A 24,536-nucleotide genomic window follows, 5' to 3' on the forward strand; every position below is an offset into this window, starting at 1 on the left:
TATGCAGATACAGCCCAGTGTGAAGTTACTGAGACTCACCCCTGAGGGTTTGATATATGTCCTGGGTGAAAGCAGCTGCAAAGCCGCCTGAAAAATCTGTTGACATGGTGGATCTGCTTAAAGCCTTGCTGCAAGCTACAGCGGCTCAGCAGGAGGCCAACCGACAGCAGCAGGTGGCAACGGAGGAAAATTGGAGACTACAGCGTCAGGATAGAGAGGCCTTAGCAGAAGTGGTGCAGAGACTTGCAGCTCGGGTTGGAGATGTGGCCGTCAGTGCTCCAACCAGCTCTAGTTCTATACGAGCCAGTCACTTCCTGCAGAAAATGACAGAGGCTGATGATGTGGAGGCCTATCTGACCACGTTTGAAAGGACTGCCGAGCGTGAGAACTGGCCGAAAGCACAGTGGGCCAGTCTGCTGGCACCTTTCCTGTCAGGTGAGCCCCAAAAAGCTTACTTTGATTTAAGCCCTGCTGAGGCTCGGGACTATGATAAACTAAAGACTGAGATCCTGACCCGCCTGGGAGTCACGCTGTCAGTACGAGCACAACGGGTGCACCGTTGGCTGTACGCCATGGAGAAGCCTCCGCGCTCCCAGATGCACGACCTTATTCAGCTAACAAAAAAATGGCTGCAGCCAGAGACATTAACTGGTCCCCAGATGGTGGAAAGAGTCGTCATGGACCGCTACTTGAGATCTTTGCCCATGGTCCTGCGCAAGTGGGTGAGCCATGGAAACCCGGGTACTGCTAACCAATTAGTGGACATGGTAGAGAGGTATTTGGCAGCAGAGGAACTACTGATGACCACCCAGCAACCCATAGATCCTCGACAGCGCCCTTCAGTAAAGACTGGTAAGACTGTTCCGTGGGAAAACGTTGCTGGGCGGTTAAGAGAACGCAAGGCTGGAGAGACTGTAAACACTGGGCCTGGAAACAGGCCAATGGGGCTAGAACGGTCTATGCTGCCCAAATGGGTTGATAATCGTGTGGTTAAATGTTTTAGGTGTGGTATGCCAGGTCATGTTATTGACAATTGCCCAGTCACGCAAGAACCCATGCAATGTGATGCTGCCTTTGAATGTCGCAGAATGTCTTTCTTTGCTAGGTTAGCCTGTACTGTGGTACCTTCACCTGAGCTGGAAAAACAAATGTGTGATGTGTTCTTAGAAGGTAACCGGGTAGAGGCCTTGCTAGATTCAGGAAGTTTAGTTACCCTCGTGAAAGCTGGGTTAGTGAACCCCTTAAAGGTCCAGCAAATACCTATTGGGGTAACTTGCATACATGGGGATACCCAATATTATGCCACTGCTGAGGTGAATATAGAAACTTGTTGTGGGTCAGCAATGGTTAAAGTGGGACTGGTCCCTACCTTGGTGCATGAGGCCATAATAGGGAGGGATTTTCCTCATTTTTGGAAACTGTGGGAATCACGGTTATCAACAGATGTGAGAAGTAAAAAGCCAGTTGGTAATACCGGTGATTTTTTGGATGTACGTGGGTCTTCGGAACTTTCTGGCCCTTTGCCTTTTGCTAGTTTGGCTGGGGAAGTGACAGATGGGGAGTCCAGTGAGGACCCTCTTGCCGGGAACAGAGACATAGTAGTTAGAACTGAAAGCGTGCCTGACCTGGAGGTAAAGAAGGATCTGTTTGCGTCTGAACAGTTAAAGGATCCTACCTTAATAAAGGCTAGAGAGAATGTTAAGATTGTTAATGGGGAACCTGTGGTACCAGGTGACAGGGTTACGTATCCCCACATGGCCATCTGTAATGAGCTCTTGTACCACATTGTCAAAAGGGGTGAGGATGTGGTGGAACAGCTGGTAGTTCCCCAGCCTTATCGGAGAACGGTACTAGATTTAGCTCATAGTCACGTTACCGCAGGACATTTAGGGGCAGAAAAAACCACTGAAAGAGTTTTACAAAGGTTCTTTTGGCCAGGGGTTTATAAAGAAGTGTCTGAATATTGTTCTTCCTGTCCTGAATGCCAGTATCATGCCCCTAGACCCCATTTCAGGAGCCCACTAGTTCCCATGCCTATTATAGAGGTCCCGTTTGACAGAATAGCCATGGATCTCGTGGGGCCCTTGTTAAAGTCTGCTCGGGGCCATCAGTATATCCTGGTAATTATGGACTATGCCACTCGATATCCTGAGGCTGTCCCTTTACGCACTATCACAACCAAGGCGATAGCTAGGGAGCTGGTGCAGGTATTTAGTAGAGTGGGAATACCAAAAGAAATTTTGACTGACCAAGGTACTCCATTTATGTCAAGGATCATGAAAGAATTGTGCAAGTTATTTAAGGTCACTCACCTCAGGACGTCCATCTACCATCCCCAAACTGACGGGTTGGTGGAAAGGTTTAATAAAACATTAAAAAGTATGTTAAAAAAGGTTGTTGAGAGAGATGGGAAAAACTGGGATTGTTTGTTGCCCTACTTGTTAATGGCCATCAGAGAAGTTCCTCAGTCCTCTACGGGGTTTTCTCCATTTGATTTGTTGTATGGTAGACACCCCAGAGGGCTGTTGGATGTTGCCAATGAGACGTGGGAAGGACAGCCCACTCCTTATAGAAGCGTTATTGAGCATGTAACACAAATGCAGGATAGGATTGCAGCCGTGGTACCTGTTGTCAGAGAGCACATGGAACAGGCCCAAAGTGCTCAACAGAGGGTCTATAACCGGAGTGCCAAGATACGGGAATTTGCTCCTGGAGATAGAGTTCTTGTTTTGGTACCCACTGTGGAAAGCAAATTCCTAGCTAAATGGCAGGGTCCATTTGAGATTAGGGAAAAGTGAATGAGGTTAATTACAAAGTATACCAGCCGGGAAAGAGAAAACCCGAACAGATCTACCATGTTAACTTAATCAAACCCTGGAAAGATAGGTTGTCTCTGTCAGCGGAGCCTTGCCCTTCGGTGTCTTCACCCCGGTTGCTTCCCGCAGTGAAGGTGTCAGAGACATTATCAGCTGATCAGAACAATCAGGTTAAAGAATTTCTCATCCAAAATAGGGAGGTATTTTCAGAGCTGCCTGGCCGAACGACCATAATAAAACATGACATTGTCACAGAACCAGGGGTCAGGGTTCATTTAAAGCCATATAGGATTCCTGAAGCTCAGCGAGAAGCTATTTCTAAGGAAGTTAAAACCATGTTAGAACTTGGAGTCATAGAGGAGTCTAACAGTGAGTGGTCCAGTCCCATAGTGCTCATCCCGAAGCCCGACGGTAGCATACGCTTCTGTAATGACTTTCGTAAGTTAAATGAGGTGTCCAAGTTTGACGCATACCCCATGCCCCGTGTGGATGAGCTTGTAGAAAGGCTGGGAACAGCCAGGTTTCTCACCACATTGGACCTGACCAAAGGTTACTGGCAAATACCTTTATCTGATAGCGCCAAAGAAAAAACAGCCTTTTCGGTTCCGGAGGGGCTGTACCAGTATAAGATGTTACCCTTTGGGTTGCATGGGGCTCCAGCAACCTTTCAACGGGCGATGGATAAAATTTTGAGGCCCCATAGAAAATATGCAGCTGCCTATTTGGATGATGTGGTAATTCACAGTACAGACTGGGGGTCACATTTGGTTAAAGTACAAGCAGTACTGGACTCAATCAGAGAGGCAGGGTTAACTGCTAACCCAAAGAAGTGCTGCCTCGCAATGGAGGAGGTCAAATACTTGGGCTTCACCATAGGCAGAGGTCTGATTAGGCCCCAATTGAATAAAGTTGATGCTATTCAAAACTGGCCTCGTCCAGTGAATAAAAAACAGGTAAGGGCTTTTTTGGGAATTACTGGGTACTATAGACGGTTTATTCCTAATTTTGCGACCACAGCGGTGCCGTTGTCAGACCTTACCAAAGGGAAGCAGTCAAATGTGGTGAAATGGAACCCTGATGCAGAAAAGGCGTTCCAAGCGTTAAAAGTGGCTTTGTGTTCACAACCGGTGTTGATAACACCAGATTTTTCAAAAGAATTTGTGGTACAGACAGATGCCTCAGAGGTAGGGATAGGTGCTGTGCTGTCCCAAACCAGAGATGGGGACGAACACCCTATCATTTATTTGAGTAGGAAACTCAATGAGCATGAAAAAAGGTATGCCATTGTGGAAAAGGAGGCTTTGGCCATTAAGTGGGCACTAGATACCTTGAGATATTACCTCTTGGGTAGACAATTCAGACTAGTGACAGACCATGCCCCTTTAAAATGGATGTATGTAAATAGAGGCAAGAATGCTCGTGTAACTAGATGGTTTCTAGCGTTGCAGGACTTTAAGTTTACTGTCGAACATAGACCGGGAACACAATTGGCCAACGCAGATGCATTGTCTCGCATCTTCTGTTTGGAGGCTACAAGTGTTCCGGCCCCTAGGTCGAAACAGGGGAGGGGGATATGTGACAAGAACACTGGGATAGTGTTTGAGGGCAGGTATATTTGTCCCAGGTTCTTGTCTTACATGTTTTAGAAAATGTTAACTTCTAGGAAAAATGCTTTTTGTTTTGTCTGAACCTTTTCAGTTTGCTGTAAAAGCTGGGTAAAGGCTCTGAGAGAGAGATAAGGCGAGTTCTAGACATTGGGCCCAGTTCGGGTCTTTGGCCTCACAGAGGGCTAATCAGGGTTTCAGCTGTGTAAGAGTGATATAGTGCTTCTAACCTGATTAGTATGGGCAGACTGCCTGGGAAGGCTGCAGGATCTGTGTGTGAGAGACACGCTTTCTGATGCAAGTAAGCTATACAGTATGTACTAAAGAACTCTGTGTTTTGTTTAGTGACAGTTAGGAACATCTTATGTTTAGTTAGTGCCGGACAGGCAAGGTATTTTTATTTTGGGGTTTGTTTTATTTTCTGTTTCAATAAAACTGGCCGGGGTCAGTTGTACCAGAAACTGGACTTGTGTTGTTCCTCAGCTGCTGCATGCTGCCATATTCCCCAGGAAAAGGCACCTTGCACCCCTACAGTGTTACAGAGCATACACACTGAAAGATTCAGTGAACAATATTGTTCAGTGACGTCACCCTCACATCCCTGAACATGCAGTCATGTAAGATATAGCCTAAATTAGACTGCATGTTCAGTTGATAAAGATAAACGATAACGACCCACGGGAATGTGCATTGTTATCCTTATCATGCTTGTAAATTCAGCAAGAAACAGTCCCTATAGGTTTTATTGGGGGCTATTTTTGCAGTAAAAAATGAAGGGTCTACAGTAGACATCACCAATATCTGCTGCGGCCCCATGTAGATACATACAGGCAGTGGTCGAAGTGGAAATTTTGAAGTGGGGGTATGGAGAAGTGAAGGTTGTAATTATGGAAAAGGGGGCCTGGCCTCTGAAAAGAGGGCGTGTCCTTCAGTGTAGTTTACCACCCCATATACCCTTTGTACACATTATGCACCACAATAGTAAGACCTCTTACTGGTGCCCCTTTCACATAATACCACACAGTATAAGCCGAAATTCACATTACAGCACACAGTAGGAGCCAAAATTCATATTATAGCACATGGTATGAGCCAAAATTCACATTATGGTACACGGAATGAGCCAAAATTCACATTATAGCACACTGAATGAGCCAAAATTCACATTATAGCACAGTGAATGAGCTGAAATTCACATTATAGCACACGGGAGGAGCTGAAATTCACATTATAGCACACTGAATGAGCCGAAATTCACATTATAGCACACTGAATGAGCCGAAATTCACATTATAGCACACTGGATGAGCTGAAATTCACATTATAGCACACTGAATGAGCCGAAATTCATATTACGACACACCCAATGAGCCAAAATTCACAATATGCCACACTGTATGATCCACAATTCAGGGACAGGGAGAGAGTGACAGCAGGGACAGAGAGAGTGATGACAGAGAGAGTGACAACAGGGACAGAGAGAGAGACGACAGAGAGAGTGACAGCAGGGACAGCAGCGACAGGGAGAGTGACAGCAGGGACAGGGAGACTGACAGAGGGCAGGGCCGAAACTAGGATTTTCGTCACCCGGGGCAAGGCAGTAATTTGGCGTGCCCCCCAAAAAAAACATACAAAAGAAAAATAAGATTTTAAACCTACCGGTAAATCTTTTTCTCCTAGTCCGTAGAGGATGCTGGGTACTCCATAAGGACCATGGGGTATAGACGGGCTCCGCAGGAGACATGGGCACTCAAAAGACTTTAGATGGATGTGCACTGGCTCCTCCCTCTATGCCCCTCCTCCAGACCTCAGTTAAAGAACTGTGCCCAGAGGAGACGGCAGTATGAGGAAAGGATTTTTGTTAATCGAAGGGCAAGATACACACCAGCCCACACCATCCACACCGTACAACATGGAATATACTAACCAGATAACAGTATGAAACAAAACAGCATCAGCCAGAGACTGATGAAACTGTAACATAACCCTTATGTAAGCAATAACTATATACAAGCCTTGCAGAATTCAGTCCGTACTGGGACGGGCGCCCAGCATCCTCTACGGACTAGGAGAAAAAGATTTACCGGTAGGTTTAAAATCTTATTTTCTCTTACGTCCTAGAGGATGCTGGGGACTCCGTAAGGACCATGGGGATTATACCAAAGCTCCAGACCGGGCGGGAGAGTGCGGATGACTCTGCAGCACCGATTGAGCAAATATGAGGTCCTCATCAGCCAAGGTATCAAACTTATAGAATTTAGCAAAAGTGTTTGAACCCGACCAAGTAGCTGCTCGGCAAAGTTGTAATGCCGGGACACCTCGGGCAGCCGCCCAAGAAGAGCCCACCTTCCTAGTGGAATGGGCCTTTACCGAATTTGGTAACGGCAATCCAGCTGCAGAATGAGCCTGCTGAATCGTGTTACAGATCCAGCGGGCAAATAGTCTGCTTAGAAGCAGGAGCGCCAACCTTGTTGGCTGCATACAGGACAAACAATGCCTCTGTTTTCCTAACCCGAGCCGTCCTGGCTACATAAACTTTTAAGGCCCTGACTACATCAAGAGACTTGGAATCCTCCAAGTCACCCGTAGCCACAGGCACCACAATAGGTTGGTTCATATGAAATTATGAAACCACCTTAGGCAGAAATTGAGGATGAGTCCTCAATTCTGCTCTATCCACATGGAAAATCAGATAGGGGTTTTTGTGAGACAAAGCCGCCAATTCGGACACCCGCCTCGCAGATGCCAAGGCTAACAACATGACCACTTTCCAAGTGAGAAATTTTAACTCAACTGTTTGAAGAGGTTCAAACCAGTGTGACTTAAGGAACTGTAACACCACGTTAAGGTCCCATGGCGCCACTGGGGGCACAAAAGGAGGCTGGATGTGCAGCACTCCCTTTACAAAAGTCTGGACTTCTGGGGGAGAAGCCAATTCCGTCTGAAAGAATATTGACAGGGACGAAATCTGCACCTTAATGGAGCCTAACTTTAGGCCCATATCCACTCCTGTCTGCAGAAAGTGGAGAAAACGGCCCAGGTGGAAATCTTCCATAGGAACATTCTTGGCTTCACACCAAGATACATATTTCCTCCAGATACGGTGATAATGTTTCGCCGTCGCCTCCTTCCTAGCTTTTATCAGAGTAGGGATGACTTCCCCTGGAATACCTTTCCTAGCTAGGATTTGGCGTTCAACCGCCATGCTGTCAAACGCAACCGCGGTAAGTCTTGGAACACGCAGGGCCCCTGCTGTAACAGGTCCTACATGGGAGGAAGAGGCCACGGATCTTCTGTGAGCATCTCCTGAAGATCTGAATACCAGGCCCTTCAAAGCCAATCCGGAACAATGAGTATTGTCTGGACTCTTTTTTGTCTTATGATTCTCAGTATTTTTGAGATGAGTGGAAGAGGAGGGAAGACATAGACTGACGGAAACACCCACAGTGTCACCAGGGCGTCTACCGCTACAGCCTGAGGGTCCCTTGACCTGGAACAATACCTCCGAAGTTTCTTGTCGAGGCGTGACGCCATCATGTTTATATGAGGAAGCCCCCAACGACTTGTTATCTCTGCAAAAACTTCTTGGTGCAGACCCCACTCTCCTGGATGGAGATCGTGTCTGCTGAAGAAGTCTGCTTCCCAGTTGTCCACTCCCGGAATGAAGACTGCTGACAGCACGCTTACGTGATTTTCTGCCCAGCGAAAAATCCTGGTGGCTTCCGCCATTGCCACTCTGCCGCCTTGGTGGTTTACATGATCCACTGCTGTGATGTTGTCCGATTGAATCAGAACAGGTAGGTTGCGAAGAAGAGTCTCCGCTTGTCATAGGCCGTTGTATATGGCCCTTAATTCCAGCACGTTGATGTGTAGACAAGCCTCCTGGCTTGACCACAGTCCCTGAAAATTTTTTCCTTGTGTGACTGCTCCCCATCCTCGGAGGCTTGCGTCCGTGGTTACCAGAACCCAGTCTTGAATGCCGAACCTGCGACCCTCTAGAAGGTGAGCACTCTGCAGCCACCACAGGAGAGACACCCTGGCCCTGGGGGACAGGCTTATTTTCTGATGTATTTGTAGATGGGACCCCGACCACTTGTCCAGAAGGTCCCACTGAAATGTCCTCGCATGGAACCTGCCGAAGGGGATGGCCTCATAGGCCACCACCATCTTTCCCAGTACTCGAGTGCATTGATGAACTGACACTCTTTTTGGCTTTAACAGGTCTCTGACCATGTTCTGGAGTTCCTGGGCTTTTTCCGTTGGGAGAAAAACCCTCTTCTTTTCCGTGTCCAGAATCATGCCTAAAAATTATATCTGAGTCGTTGGAATCAACTGCGACTTTGGCAGATTTAGGATCCAGCCGTGTTGCTGCAGCACTCTCAGGGAGAGTGACGTGCTTTTCAGCAACTGATCTCTCGATCTCGCTTTTATCAGGAGATCGTCCAAGTATGGGATAATTGTGACTCCTTGCCTGCGTAGGAGCATCATCATTTCCGTCATTACCTTGGTGAAAATCCTCGGGGCCGTGGACAGCCCAAACGGCAACGTCTGAAACTGGTAATGACTGTCCTGTACAGCGAATCTCAGGTACGCCTGATGAGGAGGATAAATGGGGACATGAAGGTATGCATCCTTTATGTCTAGTGATACCATAAATCCCCCCCTTCCAGGCTGGAGATCACTTCCCGGAGAGATTCCATCTTGAATTTGAACCTCTTTAGATACAGGTTTAGGGATTTTAGATTCAGAATGGGTCTGACCGAGCCATCCGATTTCTGGACCACAAATAGGGTTGAATAGTACCCTTTCCCCTGTTGTATTAGGGGAACCTTGATAATCACCTGCTGTCGACACAGCTTTTGTATTGCAGCTAAAACTATTTCCCTCTCTGGGGGAGAAGCTGGCAAAGCCGACTTGAAAAATCGTCGAGGAGGCACTTCTTCGAATTCCAGTTTGTAGCCTTGGGATACAATTTCTATCACCCAAGGATTCAAATCTGACAGAACCCAGATCTGGCTGAAGAGTCGAAGGCGTGCCCCCACCGGCGCAGACTCCCGCAGTGGAGCCCCAGCGTCATGCGGTGGATTTTGTAGAAGCCAGGGAGGACTTCTGTTCCTGGGAACTAGCCATAGCAGGCATTATTTTCCCTCTACCCTTACCTCTGGCGAGGAAGGAAGAGCCCCGACCCCTTCTGGACTTATGCGACCGAAAGGACTGCATCTGATATTGAGGTGTTTTCTTTTGCTGTGGGGGAACATAAGGCAAAAAAGAAGATTTACCCGCGGTAGCTGTGGAAACCAGGTCCGCGAGGCCCTCCCCAAATAAAACCCCACCCTTGTAAGGTAAAGTTTCCATATGTCTCTTTGAATCAGCATCACCCGTCCATTGGCGGGTCCACAGGGCTCGCCTAGCAGAAATTGCCATGGCATTGGCTCTTGAACCCAATAGCCCAATGTCTCTCGCAGCGTCTCTCATATATAACGCTGCATCTTTAATATGACCCAAGGTCAATAAAATGCTATCCTTATCTAGGGTGTCAATGTCAGATGACAAGTTATCTGCCCATGCTGCTATTGCGCTACATACCCATGCCGACGCTAGTGCCGGTCTGAGCAAGGCACCCGTATGTGCATAAATTGATTTTAAGGTAGTTTCCTGTCTGCGATCAGCAGGATCCTTGAGGGCTGCCGTGTCTGGAGACGGTAGCGCCACCTTTTTGGACAAGCGCGTCAAAGCCTTGTCCACCCTGGGCGAGGATTCCCACCGTAACCTGTCCTGTGCGGGGAAATTATACGCCATAAGAATTCTCTTGGGAATCTGCAGTTTCTTGTCCTGAGTTTCCCAAGCTTTTTCAAATAAAGCGTTCAGCTCATGAAATGGGGGAAAGGTTACCTCAGGTTTCTTCTCCTTAAACATGCATACCCTCGTGTCAGGCACCGAGGGGTCCACTGTGATATGCAAAACATCTTTTATTGCAATAATCATATAATGAATACTTTTGGCCACCCTTGGGTGTAACTTCGCATCATCGTAGTCAACACTGGAGTCAGAATCCGTGTCGGTATCAGTGTCTGCTACCTGGGACAAGGGACGTTTATGAGAGCCCGAAGGGCCTTGTGATACAGTCAAAGCCATGGATTGACTCCCTGCTTTTTCTCTGGACTCTGCTTTGTCCAGTCTTATATGTAATAAAGACACATTTGCATTTAAAACATTCCACATATCCAACCAATCAGGTGTCGGCGTCACCGACGGAGACACCACAATCATCTGCTCTACCTCCTCCTTAGACGAGCCTTCCGCTTCAGACATGTCGACACACACGTACTGACACCCCCACACACACTGGGATATACAATTATGGGGACAGCCCCCCAATAAGGCCCTTTGGAGAGACAGAGAGAGAGTATGCCAGCACACACCCAGCGCCACTGGACACTGGAATAAAATCCCAGACTGTACAGCGCTCTTTTATAGAATAAATAATACACTCACTGCGCCAATTAAATGTGCCCCCCTCTTTTTTGCCCTCTGTACTTGCTCAGCAGTGGAGAGTCCGGGGAGCAGCTTCTCTGCAGCTTGCTGTGGAGAAAAATGGCACTGGTTAGTGCTGGAGGATCAAGCTCCGCCACCTCAACGGCGGGCTTCGGTCCCGCTCAAATTCTTTATCCTGGCGGGGTTTTTTCAATATGCTGCCTCTGCAGTATCTAATATATTAGCCAGTGTCCCTTGAGGTTAATATTGCTGCCCAGGGCGCCCCCCCCCCCCAGCGCCCTGCACCCTTACAGTGCCTTCTGTGTGTGTATGTGTGGGAGCACCTCAGTGAAGATCTGAAGTCTTCTGCCACCTGTGAAGTCTTCTTTCTTCTTATACTCACCCGGCTTCTATCTTCCGGCTCTGTGAGGAGGACGGCGGCGCAGCTCCGGGACGAACAGCGAGGACGACACCTGTGTTCCGACCCTCTTGAGCTAATGGTGTCCAGTAGCCTAAGAAGCAGAGCCTATCAGTTATGTAGGTCTGCTTCTCTCCCCTCAGTCCCACGATGCAGGGAGCCTGTTGCCAGCAGTGCTCCCTGAAAATAAAAAACCTAACAAAAAGTATTTTCAGAGAACTCAGTAGAGCTCCCCTGCAGTGCATCCAGTCTCCTCTGGGCACAGGATCTAACTGAGGTCTGGAGGAGGGGCATAGAGGGAGGAGCCAGTGCACACCCATCTAAAGTCTTTAGAGTGCGCATGTCTACTGCGGAGCCCGTCTATACCCCATGGTCCTTACGGAGTCCCCAGCATCCTCTAGGACGTAAGAGAAAAACAATAAAACAAACAAACCCTATCAGACTAAAATAATCAGATTATCAAACATTTTGAAAAAAGGGGATACTACTGGACAATATTCCGCTATGTGCCTCAAATGTGCACCTCCAGCGTGTTCAACTACATGCTCCTCTGTGTGTCCCCCATACTTTGCACTATGGGGGTCATTCAGACTGAGTTGATCACTCGCTAGCTGTTTTTTGCAGTCCTGCGATCGCATAGTCGCCGCCCACCGGGGAGTGTATTTTAACTGGGTGTGGTATTGAAAGTCGACAGTAACTAGGTCGACAATGTCTAGGTCGACCACTATTGGTCGACAGTAACTAGGTCGACAGGGTGTCTAGGTCGACAGGGTCTTTAGGTCGACATGTTCTAGGTCGACAGGTCAAAAGGTCGACATGAGTTTTTAATGTTATTTTGGTGTCGTTTTCTTCGTAGAGTGACCGGGAACCCCAATTAGTGCACCGCGTCCCCTCGCATGGCTCGCTTCGCTCGCCATGCTTCGGGCATGGTGCCTTCGCTCCGCTGCCGCTTCGCTCGGCACAGATTACTGTTCCAATCGTAGTCCACGTGGATCGTTAAGTATGAAAAGGTTCAAAAAAAGAAAAAAATTGTGAAAAACTCATGTCGACCTTTTGACATGTCGACCTAGAACATGTCGACCTAAAGACCCTGTCGACCTAGTTACTGTCGACCAATAGTGGTCGACCTAGACATTGTCGACCTAGTTACTGTCGACTTTCAGTCCGGATCCCATTTTAACTTTGCAAGTGTGCGATCGCATGTGCAGCCGAGCTGTTCTAAATAAATCTGAGCAGTTTCTGATTAGTCCAGAACTTACTCAGCCGCTGCGATCACTTCAGCCTGTCCAGGGGTGGAATTGACGTCAGACACCCGCCCTGCAAACGTATGGACACGCCTGCGTTTCTCCAAACACTCCCAGAAAATGGTCAGTTGCCACCCACAAACGCCCTCTTCCTGTCAATCAACTTGCGATCAGCCATGCAAATGGATTCTTCACACAAACCCATTGAAGAGGAATTTTAGGGGGGGGGTTTCCGGATACAGTATGTGAAAACATGAAGGGTGGGAGACAGGAAGAGAGACATGACAAGAGAGAAAGGGACATGAGAAAGAGACATGACAAGATATGGCGAAAGAGTGAGAGAGGCATGGGAAGGGAGAGAGGAAAATGGCGCGGAAGAGACATGTCGAGAGAGATATGGCAAGAGGAAGAGAGAAACATGGCAATAACGTGGTGGCGAAAGTGAGAGAGAGAGACATGGCGAGACAGACATGGCAAGAGAGACACATGGCGAGAGAGAGAGGCACATGAGGGGAGATAGAGACAGACATGGCGCGAAAGACGTGGCGAGAGAGATATGGCAAGAGAGAGAGACGTGGCGAGTGAGATAGTGAGAGAGAGAGAGAGAAAGAGAGAGAGAGGCATGGTGAGAGACAGATAACGAGACAGACATGGCGAGAGAGAGAAATGGTGAGAGAGAGATGTAAAAGAGAGAGTAAGAGCGCACTACATGGAGAGAGAGCTACTGGAAATGGTGAGTTGGGGAGAGAGAGCTACATAGAGACCATTGCCCCCCCCCCTTCCCCCTCCATAAACAGACAGCACAGCTGACCCAAACTGGCCACCCCAGCACCCCTAGTCCTCCATAGACTGCAGCACAACATGCCAGCGGCAAGCCTGACTGTGACTCACTATGTATATAGCGGAGCTGCTGCAGCCGCGGCTGAGCTCCGGCGGACGTACCCGTAGTGTTTAGTCACCGATGATCTTTTGCAAAACAGGTACGTCCGCCGGAGCTCAGCCGCGGCTGCAGCTCCGCTATGTACGTAGTGAGTCACAGTCAAGCTTGCGGGTATGAGAGCTTCACAGGTCCAGCGCCGGAGGGCAGGGACGGGAGCAGCATCCTTAGTGCAGCAGGATGGCCACTTACCTCGCCTCCTGCTGCACACTTTTGCATTTAATGAAAAAAAAAAAAAAAAAGACTTCTGGGTTCAGTGGTAAGAAGTGCCGGTATGCCATACCGCCGCATACCGGCCTACTTCGACCACTGCATACAGGGAATACATAATATTTTAACATACCACACATATTAATTGATAAAAGACAGATGAGTCATCTGGATACGAAGTTAATTTAGTAACATATTTCTTGTATTCTTGGAGCCCAGAACTTGCAACATCTAAATTTATATAACATTTAAATTGCAACATTGCCTGAGAGAGATTTTTCAAAGATTACGGGGATTATTTATTAATCCTTGAATGGAGATAAAGTGGACGGTGATAAAGTACCAGCCAATCATTGTCTAACTGTCATGTTACAGGCTTGGTTAGAAAAATGACAGGAGCTGGTTGGTTGGGAATTTATCTCTGTCCACTTTATCTCCAGCCACGGCTTAGTAAATAGACCCCATAGTCTCCTTACTGGTATGAGCTGCAGTACCTTTAGTAAAAAGTGACAGTAATTAAATGTAAAATTAATTTAAGAAATTCAGCTTCATTACTACTGTGGCAGTCAGGTCGCAACCCATTCAGGATTTACTGCTGTAAACACAAGAGCACTCAGTGCACCATGTCATTTTTGCAATCCAAAACACAAAATTTGGATTTAAAACCCGAATTCCAAACCGCGGGAAGATCCGAACTGTGACTCGGTTTGGATTGGATCACCTCAGGAGATCCAAACTGGGTTTTGGTTTGGTTCGGAAACAACAAAATTCGGGTGGGTTTGGATAGAGAACTGAACTACACTTTTTCTACCTAGATAAAGATCTTTAGGACTTAATTCAGCACCAGTTGCAGTTTTGCTAATTAGCCACCAATTTTACCCAAACCGCCCCCGTATCGCCGCGTCACCGCCCCTGCCCATCCCACCTATGCCTCTGCCTGTCACTACGTCAGGGCCGGGGAGAATGTGATTGAATCGCAGCAGCAAATGCCTCTGAATAAGGTCCTTAGTTATTTAGGTGAGGCACCTCTTGATGCAAAGTGTGACAGGACTGTAGTTAGTTTCTGATATAGATATTTAATGTGACATTAGCTCTGTAAGATCGACATTTAAATAATATAGTAGGAATTGTTAGCAAATATGTTGTGGGTGTTAATCAAGATAAGGGATAAAAACATTCTAGTTATATTTTAGTCTATTGTAGTAATCCAGAGAATCATGGTTTCCAGCAACCAGCAATTCCAGCTGTGTCATTATTTGTGATACATTTGTATTTTACTGTTATATATCTGTATTTTACTGTTACTGGGCAGCATGGATGGTGCCGTGGTTAGCATTACTTCCTCACAGCACTGAGGGCATGGGTTCAATTCCCAATATGGCCCTAACTGTGTGGAGTTTGTATATTCTCCCCATGCTTACGTGGGCTTCCTCCCACAATCCAGAAATACACTGGTAGGTTATTTGCTCCCGACAAAGGGGGTAATTCAGACCTGATCGCTCGCTAGGTTTTTTTGCAGTCCAGCGTTCGCATAGTCGCCGCCCATAGGGGAGTGTATTTTAGGTGTGCAAGTGTACGATCGTTCGCATGTGCAGCCGAGCGGGACAAAAAGAGTTTGTGCAGTTTCTGAGTAGCCCAGGACTTACTCAGCCGCTGCGATCACTTCAGCCTGTCCGGGACCGAAATTGACGTCAGACACCCACCCTGCAAATGCTTGGACACACCTGCGATTTTCCAACCACTCCCTGAAAACGGTCAGTTGCCACTCACAAACGCCTTCTTCCTGTCAATCTCCTTGCGAATGGCCGTGTGAATGGATTCTTCGCAGAAACCCATCGCTGAGCGGCAATCCACTTTGTACCCGTGTGACGCGCCTGCGCATTGTGGTGCATGTGCATGCGCAGTTTGGACCTGATTGCAGCTGTACAAAAAATGCAGCATAGCGATCAGGTCTGAATTACCCCCAAAATTAGCCCTACCGTGAATGTGTCTACATGTGGTAGGAAATATAGAGTGTAAGCTCCACTGGAGCAGAGAATGATGTGAATGGGCAAATATTCTCTGTAAAGTGCTGCGGAATATGTGTGCGCTGTATAAATAACTTGTAATAATAATAACCCAACATCACTTTATCCTGATCAATCTTTTAACCAGTGTACTTCCCTTTTGTCTTTATGGGCCTGATTCATGCTTGCAAGCAGACATGCCACAACCTTTTTGGTTGGGGGGGCCAAGATATAATTTCATTTCGGTGCCCCTAAATTGCTCAATGTTGCCCCCTCAAGGACAGCTGGACTTACCTGCCACACCACTTACAGTACATGATGACAGAGATGGAAGACAGGGAAAGCGCAGCAAATACTGTATCTAACTTACATTTTAAAGTTATCCCGATTTTTAGGGTGATTTCCCACAAAACGTGTATAATAAATATGGCCAAAAAACATAACTGTAACATGTGAGTGACTTTATGTAGAAGATGAAGAGAGCAGATCAACTCATAGCTCACACCCTGGCTGAGGCTGTGCATGGAAGGCAATGAGCCTTTACAGGGAACAGTTTCAGCTGAACCTGGTTGAGAATGGGGGGAGGTCCAGGGGTGCCATGAGGGAACGGGATGTGCGGTGAGGTACATGGCTCAGGAGGCACTGGCTAGTACCAGAGCCAGAGTTACACACACTATATGAGCCAGAGGATTCATGTGGGCGTTATACAAATGCAGCAGTATAGACTGCTGGAAATTTGGTGAGTTTTGATCAGAGATGTGCAGAAAAGATAGGCACTGCCTCACCTGTCATAGACTTTTCACTTAAGAGTTTTGACTATAAAAATGATTAGAATAATATATTTCTAATATATACTTTGTATTTTTCATAAACTTTATTTAGTCAAAACTCTGGCGTTAATATAACAGGAAAGGCCCTGCCTCACCTGGCTCACCTCACTGCACGTCACTGGAGAGAAGGGGGTAGGAGGACAAAGGGAAGCTGAGGGGGAAGAGGTGAGGAACATATGAAGATGTAGGTGAGAATGGCACAGAGATGGCCCCAGAAGAGCCCACAGTAACTAGGCACACAGCAACACACTGTAGGGGTTGGAGCTTGGTACAGGGGGGAGTATGACCCTGGAGGCAGGTGGAGAAGAGCTGTGGGGAGGGAGGAGGTAGAGCAGCCAAAAAGAGTATAATCTCCATCCTGACACTGCCCGTATTAACTGTAGATGGTGGACGCACTGTGCCCCACGACCCAGTACTGATGCTTCTCAAATAAATATATATATAATTTTATTTTATTTTTTGGGGGGGAGGGCGAACCGTCCCCTTGTCCCCATGTTCCAGCGCCTATGTTAACAAGTAAAGCAAAAAGCAAGCAATTGGGCAAAAGTAAAAGCATGTTGCACTGCGGGAGGGGCAGATGTAATGGCAGAGATACTCAGATATGGATGTGGTGTGTCCAAACTGAAATCTAAATTGCAGTGTAAAAATAAAGCTGTATAACAGTCAGAGCTGTAACTAGACTTTTTGGTGCCCTGTGCCAGAAAGAGAATTGCCAGCCCCCCACCATTTTTCCAATAGGGACATAAGGGGCATGCCAAAATTGATCCCAGAGAAAGCTCTTGCTATGATGCCCCTTCCCATATTTTGTGCACTTAACTTGAGAGCTCTCTGTTAGTTACATTACCCTTTATTAAATAACATATTTCAATATACTGCCATACCCAGGATTCAAACCTATAACCTTTTGCATTCCAGTCAAACACCCTACTCATTGGTCTATTTGATCCTGCATAGAAACTATGAGATTTTTAACTATATGAAGCGACTTGTACTTTTAAAAAAATAATAATCAGCATTACAATTGATCAGATCTATGTAGTGTGCAGCCACACATCCAATCATTTGCAGCCACACACTACATAGGTCTGCTCAGCCGCAATGCTGATAATTTTTTCACAAAGTACAAGGTAAGCTTCAAATAATTAGAATTCTATAGCTTTCTATGTGAAGGCAGATAGCTCAATGAATAGAGTGTCTCACTGCAATGCCAGAGGCAATGGGTTTGAATCTTGGGTATGTAAGCATCTTGAAAAGTAAAAGGACAGTGTGACTGAATAACAAACAGCTATCAAGTTAAGTTCATGAATGTTATATAGGAATTAGTGACTAAAGGGGTGGGGGAAGGAGACAGGGGTGGTCAGGAGATGCTGGGCTTCAAAAAGGAGGGGAAGTTCCAAGTGAAAGAAATGAAAACAACAGATAATTAACAAGTGCCACCAACAGCGCCCTCTACACTGCAGCGATATGTGCGGTGTCCCCTCTGCACAAACCTAGTTACTGCCCTGATAACAGTTGTCGGCTACATGCAAAAGCAACCAGTATTTACCCTGCACATAAAAATATATAAATGTATTTGCGCCTTTTGCATGGCAACAGGGTTTGTCCAGACACAAAGTAACTAGCTTTTTTGTCATTTACTTACAAAAATGAATCATGCCCTACGATTGAGTTCTTCAGACTAAATACTATGGGGAGTATTTATCAAATCATGGTGAGAGATAAAGTATTATCCATTCAGCACATAACTGTCATTTTTGAAACACAGCCTGTAAGATGAGCGTTAGAAGCTGATTAGTTAGAGCTTTAAATCTCTCCATTTTATCTCTCTCCATGCTTTGATAAATACTGCCCTAAACATCTTTTTGCACCAATATTGGTCTCCTTAGTGCCTGTGTCAGCAGGAAATATCATTGCCTCTGTGCTGTAGTGTGAAAGGGGAAGCAACAGGAGTACTGCTGAAGAAAAGAACACGAACAAGAGAGTACAGCTCTGTAGCTATAACTTTTTCTATACACTCCCATCTTTGTATCAGTCACTCTCATCCTCTATCTGTGTCCGTACCTTGGTGGACGGGTCCCGGTTGCTGAGCATCGATGTATCCTTTATGTCAGAGATGGACCAAAATGCAAAGATCCTTGTAGGCAGCTTTGAATTTCTGGCAGATTTGAAGGAGGAACATGCAGGAGGAACATCCAATTTGAAGGAGGAACATGCAGGAGAAGTCTCAGTAGAAGAGACGCCTACTGCATGTAGCTGCAATCCCAGCACTGTGACTGAAGTTGCAAGCTGGGATCCAATGTTACGGCCATCGGCTGTGATGTTCACGCTGATGGCCAACTGAATAAGCCACAACTTACGCAGCTGACCAACAGATGAGGAGACTGCGAGGCCAGGAAGTCTGTGTGGTGACATGCAGACCCTAAGCTCTTCCCTCACAGAAAACAGCCTAATTTCCAGGAATGCAGGACTCCTCCACTTACTCAATGCTGCTGCCTGTCAATCGGAACTATATATATATATATATATATATACTCCCTGTGATTGCATGGGTTTCCTCTGGGTGCTCCGGTTTCCTCCCACAATCCAAAAATATACTGGTAGGTTAATTGGCTTGCAACATAATTAATGCTAGCGTGAATGTGTGTGCGTGTACATGTGATAGGGAATATAGATTGTAAGCTCCACTAGGGCAGGGACTGATGTGAATGGGCAGATATTCTCTGTAAAGTATTGCAGAATATGTGTGCGCTATATAAATAACTGGTAATATATATATAAATATATATATATATATATATATATATATATATATATATATATATATATATTGCCGAAGTCAAAAAAATATTACATAGAAAGAACATACACACTCCAAGCAAGAAGCAAGATACACCTGTCATATTTGGTATTAAAGCAAGCAGATTAATGTGTAGATTCATTTGATACTTGTTATTAAGTTGTAGGACATTGCAACAAATAGTTATGATTAAATGTATGAAAGCTAAAGTCATTTTTATTAGGACAATAGACATTTACAGAAACAGGGGGTGGAAAGGAAACTCATGCCAGCCCCTTTTGATGTCTTCAAGGCTGAACCTGTTTAGCATACGAACAGACTAGTGACTCATCATGAATGAGAAAGTTCCCTCCCCCAAACTAGATAACACATTACAGAGACACACAGTTGCCAGTTGCTGTTTTGTCCCAGACGATGATGGAGGTGCTTCTAGACCAGTTCCTGCATGATTCTACAGAGAGAGAGAGAGAGTGATATGGAGAGACAAATTTATATGAGAAAGATATGGTAATTGTATCGCTGGCCTGTAACCGTAACTGTATGTATTAACTGCTTACTGTATAAATTGTAATCATGTAACTATATGTATACTATACATTGTGATATATTGAATACATATCCTTTTAATAACAAATATATACATCAATGAGCTTTGGAACTCAGATAATGTGTGAGTGTATTGTTTTCTCTTATGGGATGCAGTGTTTTGCGATGTATAGCGCACATTCGGGGCACATGGTAATAAGATGTGCAGGTGTTTACAATATATATTAGAGCGGGCATTTTAAATATTTGTTAGAAAGCAATTTGGTATTTACAGATGAGGGCTCGTCCGCGATATCACGGTCTTAATGGTGCACTGTACATTACAAACGCGGCTGCGATCGACCGGCTCCGATGGACGCATCGCAACGCTGATGAATAACATCCACGTGTATTGTTGTGTTACCAGTAAGCCGATGATATGAAAAATTCAAGGGACAATGTGTTTCTCATAATATTTAAAATGCAAAAATGTATTTTTATTGTTGTAAAACAAAGTTCAAATAAGTCATATTGTGTTTGATTCAGATTGGATTGTTTATCTGTTAAGTAGATTTAAAAGTACATTTAAAAGTTGCTGCATATCCTTGATATAGTTTTTTTTTTAATCTCAGGCCTAAAATAACTTCTGGTGCTTGTATGATTTGGGATTTCTTTGTGACAAAGGAAGCCGCATGGTCTGTCCTCCATTTTGGACTAACAACATGGCCTGTCCACCATCTTGTGTAAACCTCATGGATGTGGAAGGGGGAGGAGCAGTAGCCATTTTAGGAAAGTCATTTTCTAAATAGCTGATTTTCAGTCTGCTCAGAACAATCAGTTTCCTTTGTCACATCAAGCACCATTTATGAGTTACCAGTGCATTTATTTAACCCATGCCATAGTCAATTACAAATAGTTTCAATTGGGGCTAGTGAGAGTTAATGGTGAGATAAATGCTTGGCTTGGTGTAAGAAATTGCACACAGATAGAAAAAGGAAAGAAAGAGTTTTGTTTTTGTTTGTTTTTTCCTTCCAAGACTTGTAGAATCTGCTTACTAGGGAGGATAGCCATTGAAATGCAAATTAACCTGTGTAACTGTTTTTTTTTAGCAGTGAAAAGCAAATAGCTTTGATATACAAATAAGAGGTAAGGTGTCACATAGAAGGCCAGTGAATGATATATATATATAATATTATTGTAATTATGTGTATATTTATTTCAGTGTATGTTCTGCAAGATAGCTATCCAATCTGAATCATATCATTTAAATTATAGATTATTGCAGTCATTATAGATCTGTGTGAAATCGGATACATTTGTTGCTATATAGGTAAATTTGAAATAAATGTATTTAAGGGAGTAATTATAGACATGAAACGCAGTTCTGACCTGGTTGTTAAGAAAAAACTGGGTGTTGTGTTAAGTGAGTGATTATAGTTAGTATTGCTCACATTGATAGAGTTGTGTGATTTGTTTTATTGCGTACGCACATTGGTACACATGGTACGGAACGTGAGGACAGCGTAAAAAAACGTGCACGTGGCGCAAGGCCGCACACGTGGCATAGGGGTACGCACGGTTGCGTAATTACGCAAGCTTGCGTAGGGTTGTGTGCGCATAATAAAACCACACTATATTTGTTCAATTAAGGTGGGATAGTAGACATTTAATACAACAGCACATAACTATCCGATTTCAAAAGCAGGTTACTCTAAATATAGTTTAAAAACTGTATTGCCTCTGGGGGTAAAGCTGCCAATCAGAACGAGTGAAAATTTTCTGTACAGAAAAACAAAGCATATTTGAAAGAGTGAAAGCAGGAGTGAGTGAGTTGAATCCCGTGGAATTCGGGATCCCGTCGTTTGGTACACCAAGTAAGTGGAGGCTTGGCGGCGTGAGGCGGCTGACTCACGTTAGTATAGATAGAAATACGCAAATCATGAGATTTGCAAAGGAGCATAATAGGGAATTGTGCATTGTGTAGTATTGAAGTAAAAAGGTTTTTTGTTATGCTCCGGCTGAGAGTCGCAGTTTGTACACCGACTCGTGGTCGTACGGCAGATAGGTAACAAGTACCTATACGTCGTGCGATTGGACCGCGCGTTTGTGGGTGTGATATATAGCGCAACTTGATACTTTCTTTTTACGAGCTTTTGCGTAAAATTGCAGTATCATTAGCGCTGTGTAGAGCATACGCAAGCGTGATTTGTGTATAAAAAGTGCATAGGGAGTTTTCGCTGGTCTCTCTCAGGAAAATCTCCAGCGGTGGATATTTGCTGGAAAGGGTAAGTCACTCCTAACACTTCCAGTAAATATAAACCAATTAGGTCGACCTCACTGGGTACGCGGTGGTCACTATTGGAGTGAGTCGTGGTACTCAGTGGAGGAGTGGGTGAAAGCGCTCTAAGAACTTTCACCGTCTATCCGTATCATGCATTGGGGATTGCGTAAAAAGAAAAAGTCCGCGATGGGATCCAATTGCACAAGCGGTGGACGTATGGTAGCCAGGGTTCAGGTTGAAGAGCCGCGGCCCAAGGGGTCAGCGAGGTTTGTTATGTATGGAAAATATGGTCCACACACTGAAGACTTTTTGTCTGAATGGGTACGTATGACTGACAAAGATAGGGTATCATTCCCTGGGATTGGCAGCTTTGAGCCAGAGGTACTGCAGAATGTAGGTATTAAAATATGTCTGATAAAATCCAGAAAACAAAGGGTCAGACATACAAATTGTTTAAACCTGTGGCAGCAAGAGGGGTTGGTGAGTTTGATCCTAAGGTATTGCAGGTGGTAGGTCTAATAAAAGTCATATAAGACAAGAATGGAAATATAAGAACTGTTTGAACTTGTAGCAACAATAAACAAGTAGAAAAAAAAGAGAATGCAAGTACACCGCCATATGTAGATGTGGAAGCAGTTACGGCCAGCATACAAACTATAGAAAATAATAAAAATATGAAAAATATGACTGTAACCTATATATGTACTAATGAATGTTGAAGTTTATTTAGGAGGAGAAGGTGACCTGATTGTTTTCAGCCATTTCTCATGCACTCAGAGGAGTATCCAACCGGTAAAAGAAGAGCAGTAGCCTGCGGGGGAAGTGGCTGAGACCAGTGGAACTGTAATAGAAAACTCTCCGTCTGGATAAGATCACTGGTAAACACTAATTCGGCAAATGGGAGGTAGCTGTCTCTGTGCTAATGGACGGGCTCAATAAGGCATTGAGGGCAGGGTGCAGATTTTTTTGCAAAATTGGAAAGGGGTCACAGTAGCTAATCTTAAAGAGTGTGTTATTGAACATCACAAGAAAAGTGCTAGGCGCAGAGAACAACAGGTGGAGAGGTTGAGGACGGTAAGTATACAGACACATACAGGAAAGACCCATCAATCAGTCCAAACCCCAGATCCCTAATGGTCAATAATATGTTATACTTGTAGGAAAGAAGGGCATTTTGCCAGAGATTGTAGGAGTAGTAGAACACATAGTCAATATAGACCCATAAACAGAGAAAACAAGCCACATTATTAAACACATAGATGGGATCAAGGGACATATAGTAAGGAATCACGAGCCATATAGAAAACACAGATTCAGGCATTGGGAGTAACAGGAACGGTGCAACAATACCCTTTGAGTAGACCTGCAGAGATTACGATAGGGCCCTTGCAAACCAAACATTCTTTTCTGCTGGCTGCATCGGCTTCCGACTAATCTACTCGGCAGAGACTTATTGTGTAAAATGCGGTGTGTAATATATTGTACTCCTGAGGGTGTCTTCTTGGATATACCTGAGAACCATGCTCAAGAAGTACAAGATATACTAGACACCCCTCAAAGGCTAATGTTGCATTCTACTGTTCTAGATGCATGTCCATCACAGGTAGAGGAAATTATCTCACAGATACCGGGTTCCCTATGAACTTAGGATGGACAGGACACTGGATTGATGGCTGGGATAGTCCCAATAGCGATACGATAAACACAGAAATTTTTTTAAGGAGAGTAGACCAAGTAGAGAATCACTTCCCCGTAGTGCCCAATCCAGTTGTCAAAATTTTTATAAAATCTTCTTCACCTCTACAAACTCATCTGTCACCAACCTCTATTCTGTTTCTCTACAGTTTCCTCTTCATCTTTTGCGTTCACACAGGGTGGTACAATACATGGACCCAAGTACAGTTCAAACTCCACATGCCTAGGTCCTTCAGAGTTCTGCCCAAACCCAGTATATCTCAACAGCACGATAATACCAGTATTACTGCAGTGTGCCTTGTCATGCACAAAGGGTGGAGGAAGGATGAGAATACTGGTGAAGGGAAATTTTGTATAGACACTGATATGCCTGTTGGTGAATGGCAAACCTGACATTTTCTTTTTCATTTTCTTCTTCTTTCTCTCCTCTAGAGATGTTTCTTTTTTTTTGAGTTATGCTCATGGTACTCTACATTGCAAATACACAATGACTTCGTACAGTTAACACCCTTTAGGAATTATTGTTATGTATTGGTGTGCACTGATGTTTTCTCAAACTGGGTAGAGCCATTGCCTGCCGCCACGGATGCTGCTGTGTTTACCGCAAAGGAAAATTGCGCAGAAATGTGTTTTTGTTTTTGTTTTTGGAAGACAACCTCATGTCATGATTGATCCACACAATGATCAGAAATACACCAA

The sequence above is a fragment of the Pseudophryne corroboree genome, chromosome 3, assembly GCF_028390025.1.
Source record: "Pseudophryne corroboree isolate aPseCor3 chromosome 3, aPseCor3.hap2, whole genome shotgun sequence".
Classification (NCBI taxonomy): Eukaryota; Metazoa; Chordata; class Amphibia; order Anura; family Myobatrachidae; genus Pseudophryne; species Pseudophryne corroboree.